The following is a 19,417-nucleotide window of genomic DNA, read 5'->3' as shown; positions in this document are numbered from 1 at the left end:
GCTCCCCGAAGCCCACAGGCCAGACCGTGGAAGCTGGGAGCTATCAGTCTTCCTCGGGGCGAGCCCACTTTGCGAACGCTCACGATTGTCAGCACTTTTCCCCTGGCCCTGCTGACGTTGTTCTGCGGGACCTGTGCAACCCCAGAAAGTTCACTGACCCTCGGCAGGCAGAGGTCGCAGGTCTGTTTCCCAGCGTCATTGGCGATCACCCCAGGCTGTGCAGTGACCCGGTTCAGGGACCAGTGGTCAGCAATGGCGAGGGAAGAATCACACCCAACCCAGAACCTTTGCTGCAGAGTCCTGTGTGCTGGGAACTCAGAAGCAGCCCAAGGCAGCAGAGGGGCAGGAGGCGTCTCCACAAAGTAGCCTTGGCGACAGCAGCACAGTTTCCTGGTTATGGGGCAGATGGGCTCTGTGCACAGAGAGCAGGCTGTGGCCGGGAGCTGGGGGACCAGGAGAGCGACAGTCAGGCTCGCCCTGCTTTAGGTCCTTTGGGGAAGGGTGTGGTCATTGCAACAGCTGTGCTGGCAGCTGGTCAGCAGCTGTCTGGCTTTGTCCCCCGCTGCTCAATGCCAGCAACCCTCTGCATTCACCCAAGCTTGTCTGCACGCCTCTTCTCCCTACCTCCCCTCTCACTACCTCCCATGAGTGGTAGGGAATAGGCACCAAGTGTGGCATCTATAAGTCACCAAGGAGAGCCAGATACCCCTGTACCCCAATTTTCCCATCTGTAAAATGCGTGGGATCGTGCTTAGTTGCTCAGTGCCTCAAACGAAATACTTACAAAAACTTGCCTGGTAAACCATCACGCTTATGCTACTGATGTTATCTTTCTCCTATGCATAAACCAAAACCAAAATTTAACTTTTGTTCAAAATTTCAGGATCTTCAGATATTAATGCTTTAGAATGTAAAAATATAAGTTACTTAAAATCGATTGAAATCAGGTCGCATTAATTTCATTTCAAATTGCCTTTGGTGAGCTCAGGAAATGGAGCTTATTCAGTGGGTCTGAGCACCACGCAACTTTGGCAACAGCAGAGCCCCTGGTTGCCTTTGGGGGTGACTCTAAGTGCTGGCAGGAATCATTCTAGACCAGCATCATGCCTTCTACCCCCAAACTTGTCTCTCTTTCTAACCAACACGTGACACCTACAATGTCGCCACATAAGGCAAGAGTCCCAGGCTAAGATGAGAAGCTCTGTTAACTCATTGGCATGACAGAAATCTAGCTCCTTTCCAATAAACAGCCTAGAACACCTTCCGGAGAATGACACAGGTGACAAACAACTGTGTGTGGGGTCTGATAAAAAGGGAATTGTTTTAAATGTCTGTGAAAAGAACGAAAAGAAAGGAGGCAATTAGGCCCTGCTTTTGTCCTCAAAGAGTTTCTAGCATTTAACGGGGTAGATGGATGGTGGTTTTCTACCTCCAGAACCAAGGTTCCATCCAGTGTGAGCACCCCTGCATGGTGACAATCTGACCCTCTAAACTGTGAGCTCAAGGAGAATGGGGAACATTCCTTGGCCACTTTTATTTCTACATTAGAGGCCCAGTGCATGAAATTCATGCATCGGGGGGTTGGGGTTATCCCTCAGCCCAGCCTGCATCCTCTCCAATATGGGACCCCTTAGGGGATGTCCAACTGCCAGTTTAGGCCCAATCCCACAGGGATCATCCCTCTCACAATCTGGGACTGCTGGCTCCTAACCACTTGCCTACCTGCCTGCCTGCCTGATTGCCCCTAACCTCTTCTGCCTGCCAGCCTGATCACCCCCTAACCGCTCCCCTGCTGACTCAATTGTCCCCAACTGCCCTCCCCTGCCAGCCTGATTGCCCACAACTGCCCTCCCCTGCTGGCCTGATCACCCACAACTGCCCTCTCCTGCCAGCATCTTGTGGCGGCCATCTTGTGATGGCCATCTTGTGATGATGTGAGGGTGGCCATCTTGTGGCGATGTGAGGGTGTCACGTAAGGGCGTGAGGGCCATCTAGGCTTTTATTAGTATAGAAATCCTGGAATAAGGCCGGGCACATGGGAGGGGAGGAAGAATAAAAGGTATAACTCAAACACCACCCTGCCTTCAGGGACAATGAGACATGTACATTTCTAACTAGACATGAGGACCCTTCAGAGGACAGAGAACGAAAGGGGTTGGGGGAGAAAGAAACAACCTCAGTTTGGGCAGATCCCGAAAGGTGAACACTCTGGCAGTGAAGATGGACCTGAAAGGACAGCTAGGATTTCAGGAGGCAGAAGAACAGGCATGGGCAAGGCCTGCTCTGGGGAAGCACGGGAATCATCCGGAAACACGAGGTGGTTTCCTTTGGCTGGAGCACAAGGTACATAAAAAAGAACAGTAGGACCCAGAGCAAGGACAGTGTCTGGGGCCCGAGGGGGAGGACATGGGCGCCTCCAGCGGCACCGGGCTGGTTGGGAAAGCAGGAAGGCCAAGGTGAAAAGGCCGGCTGCCTTCCCTGTTGCCCCGCCTCTACTTCTTGTCTGGTTCCGGGACTCAGTTCCCCTGCGTGAAGTGGATGGAGGGACTTTCCTGGCCTCCTCTCTGAGTTTGCAACGAGACTTAGTGGAGCCTGCAACAATGGCTCTCCACTGAGACCCAGAAGCCAGGCTCTGGGCGGCCTTCAGCTGGAGGAGGAAGGGCACCATTGTTTCTATTTGTGGGAAGACGTAGGAAGCAGGGAACAATTCTAACCCCATCAAATTCCAAGAGCTGCTTTCTTTTTATTAATAATAACGAGTAACACAGTTCTTTGGTCAAGGAGCACATACTCAACTCCCCAAATCTGAATCATTCATCTGGACTCTGAAGTGGGGAATAATTCTTCTAAAGTGTAAGAATAATTTGCAAGCCAGCACAGGTTTCTAGGAATAAAGCCAATGAGTAAAAAATATTCTCCACATAAAACATTAAAATGTTACAAGTAAGCCTGAAGTCCCCTTTGACCAACCCCTGCTTCAGCCGCCTCCTCTGTCCACTCCCATCCTTGCACTGAGCTAGTCGTTATCACCATTCCGTTCTATGTGTTTCCAGAACTTTTCAATTCATCATTGTGTTTTGTGCTCATAAGCCTAAATATATTGCTTCTGTGGTTTTGAAATTCGTTTTCGAAAAGCCTAAAGGTGGATCACGAACAGAACCCTGAGTGCATGCTGCAGTGGGAAGATGAAGCTTCTCATTCTGTAAATAAAAGCATTTGCCCGCTCAACCTTGGACTTCCCTTTCACGCCCTGGAAGATGTGGAGGGACAAAGCTGAATCTGTAGTTTCCTGCTTGAGTTTCTTGCACCCTTCTGGAAATCTCTGCTAGACCCCCCGCCCCCGACCCCCCACAATCATTAATATATCGAACAGGTGTAAACAAAAGGAGAGACCCCTGGAGTGACAGGGCTGACACCATTCTGCTCAGACAGAGGTGGGGAACCTGGCCACCACCTGTGAGGGACACTGGCTCCTGGGCTCCTGACACTTGCACCCACCATTTCAGTCAGGAAAACCTGCTCAGATCTCTAATTTGATAGAGATATTGGGCCAGTTTTCTTGCCTTCTTTTAACTCAGAATTCTCTTCTCCCAGCAGGAGACACAGGGTTCAGAAGCCTTGCAGAGAGAGGCTTTCCTTCGAGAAAGGCAGGCAGCTGGCTAGACAATGCGCAGACTGGAAATGTTTAGGTGGATTCTGCATAAATTTAACAATAAAGAAGATTTCTTCACTTGGGTGATAAGCACATCTGAACATTTTTTAGTTCTTCTGCATTTCCTGGGGTTATTCGGAGTGTTAGCTCCCGTGGCCTACCACTTAGAAAGTTGGAGTGCGTTTTCATATCACCTGCTGCCCAGCGTCAGCTCTCACTCCGGATGCGTTAACTGCCGATTCTTACTTTGCCTTCCTGAAGTGACACACACAGCTAATTTCACCATCATCATTTCCCTAGAGGGCAAGCTGAGGGCACGTCCTCCTCCCCTGACGATTTGTCTTCCTTTTCATTTCTATGCGGGCCCTTATCACGAAAAGTTCTCCAGTTTTCATTGTAAAAGCAAATGACAAATTGCTCTGGGGTCAGGTTTTATGAAGATGATAAAATCCTCTGATGGGCTGCAGGTGGTGCTCAGTCGTGAGGCCACCCTGAGGTCACTGCACGGATATTGTCATGGCTCAGCGACAGAGATAGGACAGGTGCCTGGTGTTTTTCTCCCACCAACCTTTTCCCAAGGCTTTCCATGAAATCTGGAGGTCTTAGATGCCAAGGTTTGCTACATAAAAAGAAAATGATTTCACCTTCCAACCTTCCTCAGAGATTCTATTTCTCCTTAAGAGCAACCCCCCACCGCCTCTCCTGTGCAATGAAGCAATGCACCTCTGCTTAGCACCAAGCGGGGCTCCTCAAACTCCTCGTGACCCCGCCTGAGACAACATCCCAATGGTCCACCTGAGGCAGCATTGGCTTGGGATGTCCCACAGTCCTTTTCCCCCGGGAGCTGCTGTCTTATCTGTGATTAAGTGGTGACTCAGCACAGAAGATTCTGGAAGTTGAGGTCTGATCGGATATGGCAGCATCAGGAAAATATATTTTGAAAGAGGGAGCACTGTGCTATTCTGAAATAACTTTCTATTTTGCCAGCCTTGTAAACTACAAATATCGATGACACTCAACTATAACCTTAATTTTAAAGCTCCATATTAAAGTGTTCAGGAGCTCTCTCTTAGAACAGTTATCTCCAGGGGCCTGTGAGCCTGATGGCGGAAGGGAATGGGCTTCGTCTTCCCTTTATCACTCCTCTGAGTGACAAGCACAGCCAGTGGGCACCTCTGGGGCATCTCAGGCGGCATACATGTCAGAAGACGGTGCTAATCCTGCCTCATTCTCAGAAACAGGATGGCCAGTGCTGCAGTGCCTCCTGGGACCATCCCCATCCTGGGATGCTGCAGAATTCTACCTGCGGCTCCTTCCTGAGCAGAGCTCCACGCTTGCCCCTGCCCTGCCGCCCACCCCCCACCTCAGGCCTGGCCTGGGAACAATGAGCGCCCTGTGCCTAGCAGTGCACCCTGAGTGGCTGCCTGCGGGGACAGGGATTGTGGCAGCTCCATGCGCCTCCCCAGAGGTTGGCAGGCCCCAGGCCACACCTCATCTGGATCTGGGTCTCAACCAAACCCAACCAAAGGGTCTCCGTATAACGTCACCTGCCCATCTGGTGTGGTTTCCTCTTCTGAAGAAAGGGCCTTTCAGTGCGTTCAGCCTGTCCATAAAGCACAGCTTAGCTCCCAGCAGGAGGCCATGCCACGCTATTATACTACATAGGACCGCAGAGCACATACAGCGCCCGCATTCCGGCACCAGTGTCAAATGGAACTGCACTTGGATTTGAGCCCTAGCACCTTCTAGCAAGCTGGGTGGTCCTGGGAAGACTCCCAGCCTCTCTAGTGCTCCATTTCTTTACCAGCAAAATGGGGGTGACGATGACAACATGCTGAGGAGGATGTGACGTCTTTTTCATAGGGCTCTTTGTTATATTTAATGTAACAACACAAGCAAAGCACTTAGCAGCATCTAGCAATATAGAAATCTCTGAGTAGCATTATTAAATTTTCTTTAGTACATAGTATGTATTTTGTCCATTTTTTAAACTATTAAAAAATGCTAGATTAAAAAAAATGCTAGATAGTAGGGTGGTAGAGCCAATGTCAATCATCCAGATACTAGATAGACCTCAGTTAAGTAGATTAATTGTATGTGTTCCATTGATGTAGAAAGTGGTAAACTAAGAGAAAATAACCTATTAGAGACACAGGCTGAGTTTTAAGGTGTTTCCTATGTTGAGGCCTAAGTGCCAGTTCCGTCTATGGGAAGGGTGGTCATCCTCTGCTTTGTACAGTAGGAATTAATATTCAGGAAGGTAACCCTGAGCCACAAGATCCAGATCAATGAGAAAAAGGCCCAATTGTTCTAAGACAACATTTTAAAACACCACTAGGTCTAATGGCTTTCTACACAATGTATTGCAAAGGCAAGTGTGTTTGGTGCCTCGAAAGTTCAGTAAGCCTCCGTTTCCCATTTCCCAAGTTTTGGGTGGTTCCTTTTCCAGACTTGACTGAATTGAGTGCGTGGAGAACATTTGTGGGTTGGGAGACTCCTGGGCTGTGCGTGCGTGCATCTGAACCAGCATACATCATGCTTCCTTCCTTCTGTCCTCCTCCAAGACCATGTCATTCGTCATTATCTATGGCTTAGGCCTTGGAGTGGAGCGCAGAAAATGCATAATCACCAGATAATATGCTCCAGTCAAAGCATTTTTCCATGTTATTACATTAACCCTGAAAATACTCCTATGAGGCAACTATTAATATGCAGAAATTACTTATTCCTTTCTGTTGCTGGAGAAGGAGGGGCAGGAAGCAGCTGAAAGGCCAGTTGAAATGCACAATAGGAGCTATTCGTCTCCCACCAACACCAGTACCTAGGTCTGTGGACCCCCCATCACCTACCACATTGCCTCTAAGACTTGTCAAGAGCTGCAGTTCTGACTTCTCCTAACCTGGGTATGACTGATTTAGGGGAGACTAAGCATTGCGGAGAGGGTGTGCTCCATCTCCCGGGGGAACACAGTAGCCCATTCACTGTGCTGATCTCCAAATGACTCATAACACAGCTGCTTAGATTTACGGCCAGTTGATGGATTTAAGGGCTGTTGGCTCTTTTGTTGAAATTCATATTCATAAAGACAGGGGCTCTGTAAAAACTTACTGTTGCATGGAGGGAACGCATGAAGCATCACAGCGCAAAAATTAGGATGTCTTCTCAAATAAACAAGTAGGGTAGAGCCATGCTTTCTTTCATCAGGTTCTGTGGTCTTAAAAGCAAGTAGGCTTTCAGGGAATTCACCCATAAAATTTGCAGGACCAACTAGACACCGGCAATTATATGTAAACTCCTGTTTTCCTCTCCCCCACCACCAAGAAGTTACTTTTACTACCAAGACATAACATGTTTCTTTTTTTGTTTTTTGTTTTTTTAAGGTCAGACATAAACACCCCAAGGTTGAATTGTGGCAAGTTCCTCTCTTGACCAAGTCTGTGATTTATGCCCGCATGCAGCATATATCAGTTTTTAGCTGCTTAAGAGAAAATGAATCCTGTTTTATACAATAGAGTAGCATAAAACTCCAAAAGAATTCAAAGGGAGAGAACCCCATTCCTCTTTTCTTATAGAAAATCCCTGGCATTAGGAGCTGGCCAGGCCCTTCCAGGTACAAAACTGAGCTGGAGATGCCAGGCAAAGGGCATTCACGTTTGTTGCATATCTACCATGTTTTAGGCACAATGTCCATCTGATTTTACATATGAACACAGTGATGCTTCAAGGTATCATTTCACTCCATTGTACAGGTGAGGACACTAAGACCAGTAGAGGTTAGGTACCAACATCATCAGGGTCACCTTGAGAAATCATAGTAGGCAGAATTGTGAAAATGCCTCTTAAGATTCCATACCCTATTCCCCCGGAACCTGTGAATATAATGAGATATCACCCCTATGATGATGGTATACCACATGGCTTTGTTGACCTTAAAAGAAGGAGCTTATCCAGGGACCTGATTTAATCACATAAATTCTTAAGAGCACAGAACTTTCTCTGCCTGCTACTGGGGAAAAAAAGTCAGAGAGATTTGAATCATGAAAGAACCTGTGTGTACTTTTGGCTGGAAGATGGATGGAAGGGCCACATGTAAGGACTAGACAGAGGCCTCTAGGAGCTGAGAATGACCCTCAGCTAATAGCCAGCTAGGAAACCAGAACCTCAGTCCTACAACCCACAAGAAATTGAATTCTGCCAACAATCTGAATGAGCTTGGAAATAGATCTTCCCCACAACCTTGGAGGAGAACACAATGAGCCAACACCTCACATGTCAGGTCCTCAGCACAACCCAGCTGAGCCAGGCCAGGTTTCTGACCTCTGGAAATTGTGAGATAACAAATGGGGGTTGTTCCAATCCACTAATTACGTGGAAACTTACTGTGTAGCAACAGAAATGAATACAGCAGTGCAGTGGAGGAGCTGAGATTCACACTCTGCTCCATTTGGCTTCAACCAAGTAGATAAGACAATTTCCAGCCTAAAACTGGTGTAATCACTAGATTAACGTGGAATAAAGAACCAACTCACTTCCATTACAGATTACAAAAATTAACTCTCAGTGCAGTGTTTGTCTCCACTCCTATCTGTGCCTTCATCCTCAGGAACATCCACATTTCTGCTGATGAAACTCATTGTATCACTCGTGTTATTCATATTATATTATTAACTGCATTATGTCATGCTTCCTAATTTTTCAAAGTGCTTTCCCATTCATTAGCTTTTTTTTTTTTTTTTTCCCCACAACTACTCTGTAAAGCAGACAGGGCAGGAGTAATTATCCCCACTTTCGGGATGAAAAAGCTGAAGAGCAAAGTAGTTAACTAATGCTTCTAATAGTCACCCATTAATAAGTAGGAGGGCCAAGAACCAATCCTGGCTTCCCTCCAAATGCAGTCTTTCTCTCGAGATTAAGAAAATGAAACTCAGAGGTCGCAAGCTTCCTGGCCTCACAATGGCTAGTCTCCACAGCACACTGAGCCGGAATTCCTTCCCCCTAGGCCAGCGGTTCTCAACCTGTGGGTCGCGACACCGCTGGTGGTCGAACGACCCTTTCACTGGGGTTGCCTAAGACCATCCTGCATACCAGATATTTACATGACAATTCATAACAGTAGCAACATTACAGTTATGAAGTAGCAACGAAAATAATTTTATGGTTGGGTCACAACATGAGGAACTGTATTTAAAGGGCCAGAAGGTTGAGAACCACTGCCTAGGCCATCGACCCCAATTCCCTGCCTCCTGCAGCCATTTACTTATTCAAGCACCCCTAGCCTCCATCCAAAGCCGACACCCTTCTGACTCCTTCTGCTCCTCATTCAAGGCCCTCCAGCCTTTTCCCCAGTAGCTACCCCCTCCTCCAGCCCCAGGGCCTTTTCACTGGCTGCAAATGTTCTCTCTGAAGACAGAACTCCCTGTCTTCACCCTTCCCCTTTGTCATGTTAGAGTAGATTAACATCTCTGGATACATCCTCATAATATTCTTTGATTTCCACAGTTGGCAATTTATACTGTTTTGGGTAGTAAGTCATTGAAGGCTATCTCTTCCCCCTTCCCACTCCCCCCATTATGTTACAATTCCATGGGGACTAGAGTAGCATCTCTTTTGCTCACCCATACCTAGCATGGTCCTGTGACATCATGGGGCTCAGCAAATACTGGAGGAATTCGTGAATGCATTCATGCATGTATGCATCAATGAAATAATGTAGCGACTCTTTAGGTAGGTAGGCCATTACATCAAGGACTGCCCCTTCAAGTCAGCCAGGGGGGACACTTCGGCAATACTAGACCACATCTTTCCACCCCCACCATTTCCACGCCAAGCCCAAGAAGAGAGTGTAGGGCCTTTCCAGTAAAAATGTTGCGTTCCTACCTCTAACAAATCTGTTTGCGATCCTGACTGGAAAGCACTCTGTACCGCCCAGGAACCTCCTCCATTTCATGGGCTGGTGTGGATGGTATCTCTCACCTCCTCGCACTTTCAGCTCTACTGACAGATCTGCTGAGAAAGAGCCACTGTCACCCTCCGCCAGGTGACCTGCTGTGACCCAGGGACTCACTGGAAACTGCTGTGTAGACCACAGCTCCCGTCACTGGGCCCATCTCTCCCCACAGCCGAGATCAGCGGGGACAACTGCTCCACATATTTGTCAATCACAAATAGATTCACATATTGTGGTATGTTCTTGACAGAAGTCATTTGGACAATTGTTTGAAAGAGACATGGCCAGCTCTGATTTCCCAGGCCTGAATAATCCTGCCAGCCCGATTGGATGTGTTTGCATTTCAGATGTAGCAGCCGAGATTCACAGCATCATCTCACTCCTGGAAAGAAGGGGAACGGCATGAAGCTCCAGGAAGTTACACAGCCAAGTGCAGATTCTCTGTTACTCGTGCCCCACCACCCTGACTTTTCATCTAAGTTAGGCTTGGTCATTCCCTATGTTTCTGCCAACCAGTTAGAAAAATAAAATGGTTTTTTAAAAAGTTTGAGGCAAGCCAAACGGTAACAGCAATAGCTATAAAAATACTTTAGTAGAGAGGCTAGGATTTTAAAGAACCCAACAGGGAATCCTTTAGTTGTCTGAATAGCTAACTTCAATTATAGCAGCTTTGTTCTATCCTTGTCAGCAAGCACACGGCGGAGTGCATGGCTGGTAGTGTATTTTGGTCCTGGTTGCAGTTTCTATGGGAAAGATAATATAGGCAACGAGGTTAGGGCATTCTGAGTGAGGAACTTATACATGGGGTGTTTAGGAAAATCTAATGGAGGGTGTGCAGCAGGGAGTTCTCTTGGGAGTTCATCTTTTTAAAAAACATTTTATTTTTCAATTACAGTGTATGTTCAGCTAACTTAGCGATCGGCAAACTCATTAGCCAACAGAGCCAAATATCAACAGAACGATTGAAATTTCTTTTGAGAGCCAAATTTTTTAAACTTAAACTATATACGTAGGTACATTGTTATTAACTTAATTAGGGTACTTCTAAGGCTTAGGAAGAGCCACACTCAAGGGGCCAAAGAGCCGCATGTGGCTCGCGAGCCGCAGTTTGCCGACCACAGAGCTAACTGGTTGGCAACATCTCCTTAGAGAACACAGGAAAGCACATCCCAGCTTCAAACACAAGCATTCACATATAATATGGGAACTCGATTTATGGGTAAATTTGGTTAATTGAAAAGTTTGGGTGGCATAATGATAGTAATAATAATAATAATGATAATAATAATAAACAATAGGCAAGGTAGTCAGATAGGGCTACTAATCGGCCTTGAATATTGGGCTAAGGCATTTGAACTTGATTCTAAACTATGAGGCCATTAAAGTTTATTCGAGGGGCGGCTGGTGTGCATTTCAGTAAGGTACCTCTCTGAATGAGGGCAGACATTCTTTACCTTGTCTGTGTCCTCTGAGCATCCACATAAGAGTGGGGTACCCCTGGTTCAAGCACCTTTCGTTAATAATCCTTGAACATAGAATATTGTGAAGTCATCAGACAAGAAACTAATTAAAAATTCACATATCCCCATTATGGGGGGACCCATGTACAGTCTTTGAAGCAAGGAATGTAAGTAAATATGTAACCAATAAACTGCAAATAGTATGCAGACATCCCAGGAAGTGTTTGAGACTTTCTTACTAAGAAATTTGTGAAACAAATAAGACTCACTGACCTGAGGCTTCATATCCCTCACCTTCTCTTCAGCGGTTCTCAGCCTGTGGGTCGCGCCCCCTTTGGGGGTCAAACGACCCTTTCACAGGGGTCGCCTAAGACCATCGGAAAACACACATATATAATTACATATTGTTTTTGTGATTAATCGCTATGCTTTAATTATGTCCAATTTGTCACAATGAAAATACATCCTGCATATCAGATATTTACATTACGATTCATAACAGTAGCAAAATTACAGTTATGGAGTAGAAACAAAAATAATTTTATGGTTGGGGGTCACCACAACCTGAGGAGCTGTATTAAAGGGTCGAGGCATTAGGAAGGTTGAGAACCACTGTCTTAAGGGAAATACCTTTGCCCAGGCCTGTCAAGCTCATCTTTCATCTTCCTGACTTGGGATAATCTGGGGAGCCTTGTAGGTACCTAACTGACCCACATTCCCTGAGAGTTGCCGAGTGAGTTGATTGTTTCCTTGCATCGGAGATAAAAACAGAATCTGACTCAGAGATCAGCTCCCTACCCAGCTTGCAGTTGAAGTGTGTAAGTAAAGACTTCCTCCACTATAATCCTAAACTCTAGCTGCATTTTCCCCACACAACCCCTGTGCAAGCCTGGACAATGCTGACATTTAATCAGGTGTGTTCTCCCATGTGAGGTCCAGCTCCCAGTGAAGGCCCAGGGCATTGCTTGCTTTCTGGACAGGACCACAGCAAAGGGCCGGGGGTGGGGGGAGGGGGAGGGAGGGCGGGATATTCCTTGGGGCTTGGAAAGAGTAGTGGCCAGAGACTAGTGTGGAGATGGAGACTGCACAGGTGGCAGGCCCCTCTCCCCACTACTCAGAAGCCTTTGCTTACTCCCTGGGTCAACTCTCAAAGTCCTTCCTGTCCACACCCCTTGGTTTTGCTTTTAACCATTTGAGGGCCCCTGTGTGTTGTTAGCTATGCAAATCGTATCCTATGGAGACCAGGATGGCAGCAACTTTATGCCCAGTGGGTGGGAGCCTGCAAGTGGACACATCCCAGCCAGGAATTATGTGATAAGGACTTGAATTACAGTTAGGCTAAGAGGGTTTCAAAGAAGAAATAGATGGCAGTGCTTCATCTTTAGTCTTTGGTTATTGAATTTTGCACGATTACAGAGGCTTTTGTTAATTTAATTAGCCCACATCAGGTTTTCTTATTTTATTTTTTTTACTTGCTGAATAGTTTTAAAAGACCCCTTCTGTTCTTGAAAGGTGAAAGGACACATTTCCTAAAAGAAACAGGAGCTCAAAACATCTTGCTAGGAATGTGGGAGTCAACTCTCAGGAAAGTATTGGGTTGCTGGAAGGTGATCATGAAATTGGGTTCTTTATAAACCAAGTCCTTCTGTAATCACAGGAAAACTTACTTGGAAACCAGTATACCGGGGGTGCCTGAAGTTAATCTCATTACAAAGGATTCCATTCTACACCCGCAGTTGAGTCCGTGTAATTTGTGGGGTTTCCATCTTCTATCATATTTCTGTCCAGATACCTGGTAGGCGATACCTAAGACACTTGTGTCCAACTATGGTGAATATGCCAAGGAAATTTATAAAAATGAAGACACCGATTTTTAAAAGAATGATTCTTAAGATAGCAAATTCAGAAAAAGCATGATGCTTTTTTGGCTTCTGGTTTAATTTGTTCTATCACAAAATTCCAAAGAAAAATGGAATGTGTCAGAATTTATACACAATATGTTTATATTATGTAATCAGGTTTTGCTGATTAAGTCAGAAGGAAATGCTGATGGGAATAAGGATTTGATCATGTGAATAAGGTTGAGTATTTTTAGGGGAACAAGGGCTCAGAGATTAAAAGAATGAAAGGAGGACATCGGGAAGAATGGACCTGCACAGAGAGGCAGAGACACGTGTGCAAACGTGATTGTGATGGGGAGGTGGATTCTGCTTCCATTCCGAAAGGTGTGAGTGATACATATAAGTGAAACGGATCTCACCAGTCTTTAATGGGTGCACGATGTGATTCTAAATTTTCAGGTTGCATCACAAAGGAACTAATATATATGAAAAATATTTCATTTATTCTTAATAATTCCTAAGTTTATCTAGGATACTCTACATTAGTAGAGTCTCATTGCTAAGTTATGTAACAAAGGAATTTGGAGGAAAAAAATGAGTTTGAATTATTTTATTGTAAACTAGAGGCCCGATGCATGAATTTGTGCATGGATGAGGTCCCTTGGCCTGGCTGGCGATTGAGGCCTATCGGGGAGCCAGCTGGCCTGGGGGAGGGACTCTGGGAGGTTGACTAGCCAGCCAACGCCCCCCCCCCCCCCATTGGGGCCTATGGGGGGGGAGGTTCAGCCAGCTGGGGGGAGGGGCCATGGGAAGTTGGCTGGCTGTGGGAGCGCACTGATCACGGCAGGGGGGGTGGGGAGCGGGGGGAAGCTCCTGCATTGAGTGTCTGCCCCCTGGTGGTCAGTGCTCATCATAATGACTGGTGGACTGGTTGTTCAAGTCGTTCCTGTTGCTTAGGCTTTTATATATATAGATTGCGCATATGGTAATAACACAGTTCACCATAATATTTTAGCAAATCAGAAAGTTGATCATGCTAACTTGAGAAAAGTATCTTGGAGTTGGAATGATGTCATCTTCAGTTCTCATTTTCAAGGAGCTCTGAGAGACAAAATAGACATGAAATATTCCTCTGTCACTGTTTAACTCACCCTTGCTCTCCACAATGTCGCACTGGTCTTCCAAGACTGAATATCACAAACCTACTAATAAATGCTTACTTCATTATTAAACTCTTATTGGATTATTAAATTTTAGGTCTCCATGTTTCAAATATCAATGTTCCCCATTCAAAATAAATTTCCTCTCTTTTTTTGAGAAATTCATGGGATTTAATTTTTTCAAGTTTTCATTTATGTTACTGGATTGAGCTACACTGAGCTATATTTAAAAGTTTGTATTTTAATTTATTAAACATGGAATATAAAAATCCAGTTCTAGATCATTTTATTTCTATTAGCAAACATTTTAAACAACACTTTGCAGTTGGTGGAAGAACAACCTTAGAGGCCTGGTTTCACTGGAATTTTTGCTTCTAGAGTTTTTGCCTGGAATAAGGTATTTTTTTCTTTTTATATTCTTCAGGAAACATAGCCTGCCACCATTTAAAATGAAAATGGAAAAAAAAGAAATAACATTCTGTTGAATATTCCCAAGTCTCCAAATTTGCCAGCAGCTTCAAAAGAGTTGCAGTAGAGAGCTCAGTGCTGGCCCTACATAATTACTCCCAGGATGACGTTGTGTCTGAGAGAGCACTGCCAATTTATAGTCTCAAAGACCTTTTTGGGGCGTTAATGAATAAGGATAATTATGGGGCTTTTCCATTTTCTGATGATCAGTTTGCTCTCTGTAATTATGCAGTTCCCTTTTTATTCCTCTCCGTAGCACCTGCATTCAGATCTTGAATGTAAAATTCCCTTCCTCACAGGTAGTAGGGTAAGTCTTCAGATGCATAGAAGAAAGGAGAACTAGATAATCACTAAACTCCATTTGAAGGTAGCAACATACAAGGGCATCTGTGGCTAAAAACCTTTTCCCTCCAAATTTGTGTTAGTTCACTGAGCTGCCCATTGCTCTTCCTCCAACCCATACACTCCCCATAGCGAATAAGGTCCTACTATCTTATCTGGTTGAGTATGAGAAGGGATGGGACCCAGGAACACCATAGGGGGCGCCATTCACTAGTCCTCTGCTCTGCCCAACACTCCAGGGGCCTGTGTTTCTGGTGTCCATTGCTGAAACATCTAACTTACCATTTTTTCATGTTTTCCTTTAAAAAAAAAATTAGATAGATAGATGATAGATAGATAAATAGATAGATAAAGGAGGAAATTCACATCTTGGTCTTCATCACAACATTTGTAAAACTGAGCTTGCCCCATCGTGGCTGCAATAAATTTTCACAGTACGGAATATTCTAGAGAGAACTTGGATGGCATTCTAAGGCAATTCCACAGGGTCTACTCTTATTCATGCATTCACAAAATGTACCTGGGATGTACAGCTCCTTGTTGCCCTGTGCCTCCAAATTCCTGCTCTACTCCTTGCGTCTATACAACTGCGGCCACATTACCTAAGCCCTAGTTTCCTGATGAGCCATAGGCGCCACGCAATCCTGTTCCAGCACTGTTAAACTTACCCCAAGACAACACTAGTCTGTGAGAAATGGTTGGCAAAGCTGGGTCATGAAGGTGTTCAAAACCTGTAGCAATCATCATGTGTTTAGCAACTTGTAAGGATTTGTTGTAAAACTGCAGAAGGGAGAATGAATGGGAGGACATGCTTCAGGCCTCTGTCATCAGTTTATTGTTTACATTTTTGACTAATTTCATTTTTCATGGGTAAAAGTAGTCTTATATTCACCCCAGTTCTTTTATTATTTTAAGTAGAGCATTTATGGCATTGAATTCTTACGGGGCGGCAAAAGTGTTTTCTATCTATCCTTTCTGTGCAGCTAACTACACATCTTTTATGAAAAAGGAGGAGGAGGGAGAGGAAAGTTACCCAAAAGCAGCTGGGAGTGAAAGGGAAGGAGCGAACTGGAGGTCCACAAGATGAAGGGAATGTCTTTTGCCTAAAGCAGTGTTTAAGAAAATTTGAATTTATATGCCTTAAATGTGCACCACATGCTCACAGCCCTGAGCTGCTGAACCTTTTCTATTTCATTTATTTAATTTTTTACCAGCTTGGCTCAGCCCCTGAAAGCATTTAAATTTGAGATGCCCGATCGACATGGACTCTTCACAGTGTGCCTTTAAGGAGATGCTATTGGTATTTAGGATGGGACAGCTCTTTGTTGTGCAGGTCTGTCCCCGCATGACAGGGAGTTTAGTGACCCTGGCACCCAAACACCAGTAGACTCCCCCCTCTCATGGTGACCATTGAAACCCACCCCACCACACACACACACACACACACACACACACACACTCTTCCAAATGATTCTCAGGGGCATAGCACTACCCTTATGAAGAACTTCTAAACATAAAACTTTTGACAAATAGAGTTGCAAGTAGCCCCTCCCCCTAACACATCTCACACAGAGAAAACAGCTCAAAAAAACACAACTAACTACATTTCAAAACCTTCCAAATGTATTCTCTATTATGAACTTGAAAACAAAGCTAATTTTGAAGCAGAAGCATAAAGTGTCCAGTGTTGCTTGATTTCAGTACAATACAATTAAGAATGTTCTCTGTTACAAAGATGCCCAGCCATCTGTATAAAATAATACTGAATTGTTTAACTAAGATGAATTCACTTTAAAAGTTTCAAGTTCTGGAAAAATTTTTTTCTGCAAATATCTGCATTTACAAAGCATGTAAACATACATCTTAGTTAACTATGTTGGTCAGAATTGAGGAAATGTAGGCAATTAGAGGAATAGAAAAGAGGATGGTGGTGAGCGGTTTGCACTTCTCATTTTCACACGGTTCTGTTACCCAGGCACATTGCTGTCGTCCTTTTGCCTCTCTTGGTGCCTCTCTGCTATCTTCTAGGCCTGGCTGGTATCTGGGGTCCCCCTCCCTGCTGGGGCCTTCCTTACCAGCAGGAAATGGGACTCTTTGAGAAGGTCGGATGCCCCCACTCTGCTAGTATGCTACTGAGCAGGATAACCTTTCACCACACTGTCCTTGATAGATAATGAATTTGCACTCGCTTCCTGGACGCCAGCCTTCATCCACTCAGCTACTAGGGAGGGGAATTTCAGACACTGTGTTGCAGGCCAGCAATGAGATATTCTCAAGTATCAGGATTTCCAGGTGGCCTCGAGTTCCTCTACCTACTTTTAGGCCCAACTCAGCGAGATACTAGTCATCACGGACCTTTCTTACTTTATTTTTTCACTCTTTGAGGTCAGCACAGCTTCTTAATTTTAAATCTTCCAGCTAATTAGAAGCTTCAGATAAAGGAGCACCAACACCAGTGTAGACTCTGCTCCCACTCCTGGCAAAGGGAGTTGGAAGACACAGGCCATCCTACCACACACGCACTTGTCTTCCCTGTGGGAGACCCTACATAAGTCCCTTCTCTTAGCCTAATCTCTTTAACACAGTTAGAAGATTTTAGGTCACTGTCAAACAGAATCTGAAATTGAAATCACTTTTTTTCAAAAACAAAAACAAAGGGATACACGCCACCTGTGTTTTTCCCGAGGAGCTCCTGTAATCCAGGGGACATAATAGTTCTGATCTTGTGTGATCATCAACTCAGTCCAGCCATCATCGGCCTCATAAATGTTATCACCCAAAGTCATAAAATGAAAGCAAGGTGTAACCCAGCCTTTTAACTCTGTAACCTTTGCCAACATTAACTCCCATATGTACACAGTGGATTGGTGATCCTGAAATGTGACTGCGTGGTTGCCCCGCCTTTCCTTAGAAACAGCTGGGTGAGTGGGACACACCCCAGAACTGGAACACAGGGCTCCGGGTTCGAAACCTTCTGTGTGACCTTGAGCAAGTCGCTGAAACCATGACCTTGCATGTGACTTAAGGATGATAGTGTCTACCTTACCAGGTCTGCATGAAGAATAAATGAGACACTATGGGAGACACACTCAGTGACCTCAAAAGGCAAAAACATTTCCTCCAAAGCAACGTAATTGATAGACCCAATCTTATTCGAGAAAGAGGGATGATTTGAGGGCTGTGCTGGTTGCGCTCAGACCCTCCTTGCCCTTTTCCTGCTCAGCATCCCAGGATCGCAAGGGTAGCAGGGAGCACTCCCCTGCAGGCTGTGTCCCAAGCCCCCCTGTCAGCTGGGTTCAACCCATGGAAGGCACTGGACTGGAGGGTGAAGGAAGGGAGAAACCAGGGTATCCCCCCGCCCCCTCCCAAGTATTGTGTAAGGCAGTGCCTTGTTCTCCAGCTCCCACAGACAGCTTCCATCTGGAGCCCCTCCCCCTCCCCCTCCATCCTATGGGGGCGGGGCTTTCTGCTGTTGTTCATTTCTGTACTGCCTCACTGTCTTCTTTTGGATTCTTGGTTTTCCCATCACTTGTGGAGCCAATTCCCTGCATTAAAGTCTCTCTTTTATAAATACTCATAGTGGTTTCTGTTTCCCTCTTTTGACCTTGACTGATATTAGTGTTAGTATTAAGAAGACCTCTCATCAAAAGAGCTTTTCTGATACTGGATGCACCATAGAGTCAGTCTGTTGGCTACTTTTCCTTAAAGGGGAGAGTGGCATGTTACTGTTATGGAATGCTACATAATAGCATTTTCACAGCTCATGCTGTCCTCTCCGCTACCCACGCAATCCCCCACCCTTCAAACATTTCAAATCGATTGCGAGTTAGGAGTGGGGCTGAGTGCTGGGCACACACAGGTGAACTAGATACACAGTGCATCCGGCCAGGTAATTCCAAGGTCACTCTCTCATGATCAGAGGGGCGGAGCACATTGATCTGGGATTCAGGCATGATAAGGCGGGTTAGGTGCCTGGCGCTGTGCGTGGCTCTCAGCATCAATAAGACATTTCCTGTTCCTGTGTCCACTTCCCACCTCCCACCTCACTCATACACTGAGGTGAAGCGAAGTGAGTTGAGCAGGAAATGTAATCACCATTCCCAAGATAACCAAAGTTCAGGTCTGCTATCTGCCTAAGGTGAGCAGAGTCTGTGGCTGGCGGTCAGATCACACCGCTTCCCTGGAAGTCATCTGCGCTAAGAAATGTGTGATTAGATCAGGGAGCAGAGTAGCAGAGAGAGTGTTTGCAAGGAGTCAGGACACCCTTCCTCCCCGAATGGTCCCCAGCCCCACCTGTCACACACACTCATCAGGCAGCTTCTTTGAGTGTCCAGTGCGGGCCAGCACCTAGCTCACGGGCTTAAAGCAGACCATGTGTGAGGCGCTCATAGACGGGGTGATGGGCGGGGTTTTGTGTGAGCACCAGGGACTGGAAAGGGTCTGATGGAGCCAGCTGAGCCTGCTTCCTGTCTGGGAAAGGAAACTGGCACCTGTGCTGTGGGCCTCACAGGCTATTACAAGACCAACGGAAACTTCGCTTCGAAGAT

The sequence above is a fragment of the Myotis yumanensis genome, unplaced genomic scaffold, assembly GCF_028538775.1.
Source record: "Myotis yumanensis isolate MYYU_CA2020_CCGP unplaced genomic scaffold, mMyoYum1.0.hap1 SCAF_6, whole genome shotgun sequence".
Lineage (NCBI taxonomy): Eukaryota > Metazoa > Chordata > Mammalia > Chiroptera > Vespertilionidae > Myotis > Myotis yumanensis.
This window is presented reverse-complemented; position numbering follows the sequence as displayed.